This window comes from Podarcis gaigeae (assembly GCF_964106915.1).
Source record: "Podarcis gaigeae genome assembly, chromosome: 10".
NCBI classification, from domain to species: Eukaryota; Metazoa; Chordata; class Lepidosauria; order Squamata; family Lacertidae; genus Podarcis; species Podarcis gaigeae.
This window is the reverse complement of record NC_139686.1, coordinates 5798746-5803181: the sequence shown is the minus strand read 5'-3', so window position 1 is coordinate 5803181 and position 4436 is coordinate 5798746.

The window sequence follows — 4436 nt, the reverse complement described above, 5'->3', positions numbered from 1 at the left end:
GTTGAGAGCATTATTTGGGGCTATTGGAAGAGGGGGCTGGGTTGTTTTAGGGGACAATCTTCATAATGATTGAAGTGTAGGTGGGTTCCCATGAAGCAAGACACAGCGATAACTGTAAGAACCTTTACTGAACTAACAAAACTGGACAACAGGGGCAAAGCAACTGCTTATATATATTTCTGAAGGCCGGGGCCACTCCCACTCCCAATGTGATTGGCTGTCTAAACTTCCAAGCTGCGAATCATGACTCAGAGTTTAAGGGCCAGTGGCAGAGGCCCAAATCCAGAAATGTTCTGTGATTGGATATCATGTATCAAATCAGAACATGGGCTCAGAATCCTTAGTCCAGACTCAAGCTCAGGCAAACACAGACCACTGAATACATAACAATGATTAATCTCTTAATGCCAGTGTAGGCTTCTAAGGAGACCTGGAAAAAGATCACATTTGGCAAACAATGTGCCCCTTTGGTTTCAGATGATACATGGGTAGACGAGTCTAAAAAGCCTGGGATACAAATTTTCACGGCTCTCTAGCAGCTATGGTGGGCCATTTACCGGAAGTAATGTATATAGCATTAACACTAGAAGTGTGCACACAGTTTTGACCAAACTAAGCCTCCTGATGTTTGTTTTGCACCAAGTGGCTAAGTTGGCTGATATGGTAAGGTAAAGGTAAAGGTAAAGGTAAAGGGACCCCTGACCGTTAGGTCCAGTCGTGACCGACTCTGGGGTTGCGGCGCTCATCTCGCTTTATTGGCCGAGGGAGCCGGAGTACAGGTCATGTGGCCAACAGGACTCTGGCGAACCAGAGCAGTGCACGGAAATGCCGTTTACCTTCCCGTCGGAGTGGTACCTATTTATCTACTTGCACTTTGACGTGCTTTTGAACTGCTAGGTTGGCAGGAGCAGGGACCGAGCAACGGGAGCTCACCCCGTCACGGGGATTCGAACCGCTGACCTTCTGATCGGCAAGTCCTAGGCTCTGTGGTTTAACCCACAGCGCCACCCGCATCCTTGGCTGATATGGTAGCCCTCTTCAGATATTGGAAGGGCTCTCGTGTGGAAGGTGCTGCTGCTCTGGAGGGCAGGACTCAAAGTAATGGATTTAAAAGACAACAAAGGAGAAGCTAACTAAACTTTGGCAAGAACTCTGTGACATTAAGAGCCATTCAACAGTGCAAAAGGTGATGGACTCTCCTTCATTGGATGTTTTTAAGCAGAGGCTGAATGGTCATCTGTCAGGGACTCTTTAGCTGTCCTCCCTTCTAATTCTGCCATTAAAGTGGTACCTTGGTTCTCAAACGCCCTGGTACTCAACCAACTTGGAACCCAAACACTGCAAACCCGGAAGTGTGTGAACTTTTTTTCAGAAGCCAAACGTGCTCCGTTTTGAGTGTTACGCTTCCGTTTTGAGTGCCACACTTCCGTTTTGAGTGTTACGCTGAGGTCTGTTTTTGCTATTTATTTCACATTTTTGCATTTGTGGCTCTGTTTGTTCTGTTTTTGTGACTGTGTGGAACCCAGTTCAGCTACCGATTGATTGTGTGACTGCAGTACAGTGGTACCTCGGGTTACACACGCTTCAGGTTACATACGCTTCAGGTTACACACTCCGCTAACCCAGAAATAGTGCTTCAGGTTAAGAACTTTGCTTCAGGATGAGAACAGAAATCGTGCTCCGTCGTCAGCAGCAGGAGGCCCCATTAGCTAAAGTGGTGCTTCAGGTTAAGAACAGTTTCAGGTTAAGAACAGACCTCACAAACGAATCAAGTACTTAACCCGAGGTACCACTGTACATTGTTTATTGCTTTCATTTTATGGATCGCTGGTCTCGTTAGACAGTAAAATTCATATTCAATTGCTGTTTTAGGGGTTATTTTTATAAGTCTGGAACGGATTAATCAGTTTTGCATGACTTTCTACGGGAAAGCGCACCTTGGTTTTGGAACGCTTTGGTTTTGGAACGGACTTCCGGAACGGATTAAGTTTGAGAACCAAGGTACCACTGTATATGATTCTATGGCCATGGAGCAGGACTTTGCCTGGAATCCTACCTAGGAGTAAACCCCACTGAATCCTGTCTGTTTTGCTTCTGAGTGGACAAGCGAATTATAGAAGGGTTGAAAAAGGCCTGAGAAGGGTGGAAAATTCCCTTTGTGCGTTTTCCCCCTGAGTGCAGCCTTTATTTTTACCATTCGCTCTGAAATGGCGCCAATTTTTCTTTCTCTCTGTTTTTTTCCCCACCCGGGCTTGGGCTGGGCCTTGTGTTTTTTCTGACCTCCTCACCTGCCCTTTTACGCCGGCCTGAAATGCCTTTTATAAATAATTTGCGGGCCCCATGCCTGCCTTTCTGAGATATTTTCATCCCATTTATTAGAGTTTCCTGGCGTGCTCCCGGACCATTGTTCTCTGCTCCTGGCCAAGGAAAGCAAAATGTGGCTGGCCCAGGGATGGAATCCTGTTATCGCCAGAGCCCACGCCAGCAAGTATTGCCTCTGGCAATGTGGCTGGCTGCAAAGAGGGGAGCAGGGAAACTGAGGAAGAGGGTCTCGCCTGGGTCCCAAGGGAAGTCGGGGAACGCCCCCCCCCAGCCCCAGATAAAACACAGGCCCTTGACTTTTGCAGAGTTTTGTCGCAGTTTGGAATAGATGCTGCAAGCGCAGGGCAGAAATCAGTTGTTAAGGCTTCTTTAAGGAATAAAGGAGCCAAAAGTTTGTTACTCCTGGCAAACAAAGCCCTTCTGATTACAAACGTCCATGTGGCCATCAGGCAGTCCTGAGCTTAACAAAAGAACAGAATAGCAGCAGCAGCAGGAAGAAAGGAAAGCCTGAGAGAAAGAAAGCTGTTACTTACGAGGGAATCAGAAAGGATAGGTTGCCTTTCTGTCTGTCGCCCCCCAGTCCAGGTACCGTATTTTTCGCTCCATAAGACGCACCTAGTTTTTAGAGGAGGAAAACAAGAAAAAAAAATATTCTGAACGAAACAGTGGATTTTTGTGGTTCATGCTGTGGCCACAGACATGTGATCTGATGGTGGTGAATTTCGGGTGACCCAATGCAAAAATCCTGAGGATCCATGTGGATCCTTGCTTTGTAACCACGTTTTTGTGCCATTGTGGCCCCATGCAACAGTGGGTGCGTGATTTTTTTGGGTGCAGGCTGTAGCCATGGACATGCTATGTGATCTGATGGTGAATTTGGGGTGACTCAATGTAAAAATCCTGAGGATCCATGGGCTTTTACCTCCCCCCTCCCAGGCAGTCCCTTATCTCTCTTCCGATCCCACCGATCAGCTGTTTCCTTTCAACACTCCCTTCCCCCGCTTCTTAAAAAAAACATCTTTAGACCCACCCAATTTGGCCAACTATCGCCCAGTCTCAAATTTACCATTCTTGGGCAAGGTGATTGAGTGGGTGATTGCCAAACAACTCCAAGCACGCCTGGAGGATGCGGACCATTTGGATCCCTTCCAGTCGGGATTCAGGCCTCATCATGGGACTGAAACTGCCTTGGTCGCGCTGGTTGATGATCTCCGGCGGGCTAGGGACAAAGGTGAGAGCTGTTTCCTAGTTCTGCTGGATCTCTCAGCGGCGTTTCACACCATCAACCATAACATCCTTCTGGACCATCTTGAGGGGCTGGGAGCTGGGGGCACTGTCATACAGTAGTTCCGCTCCTTCCTATTGGGCCGTGTTCAGAAAGTGGTGGTGGGGGATGAGTGTTCAGACCCCTGGGCTCTCACTTGTGGGGTACCTCAGGGTTCCGTCCTCTCCCCCATGCTTTTTAACATCTATATGAAGCCGCTGGAAGAGATCAACACGAGGTTTGGGCTGGGTGTTCATCAGTATGCGGATGATACCCAGCTCTACCTCTCTTTTAAATCAGAACCAGTGAAGGCGGTGAAAGTCCTGTGTGAGTGTCTGGAGGCGGTTGGAGGATGGAGGGCGGCTAACCGATTGAGGTTGAATCCTGACAAGACAGAAGTACTGTATTTGGGGGACAGGAGGCGGGCAGGTGTGGAGGACTCCCTGGTCCTGAATGGGGTAACTGTGCCCCTGAAGGACCAGGTGCGCAGCCTGGGAGTCATTTTGGACTCACAGCTGTCCATGGAGGCGCAGGTCAATTCTGTGTCCAGGGCAGCTGTCTACCAGCTCTATCTGGTACGCAGGATGAGACCCTCCCTGCCCACAGACTGTCTCGCCAGAGTGGTGCATGCTCTGGTTATCTTCCGCTTGGACTACTGCAATGCGCTCTACGTGGGGCTACCTTTGAAGGTGACCCGGAAACTCCAGTTAAACCGGAATGCGGCAGCTAGACTGGTGACTGGGAGTGGCCGCCGGGACCACATAACACCAGTCTTGAAAGACCTACATTGGCTCCCAGTACGTTTCCGAGCACAATTCATAGTGTTGGTGCTAACCTTTAAAGCCCTAAA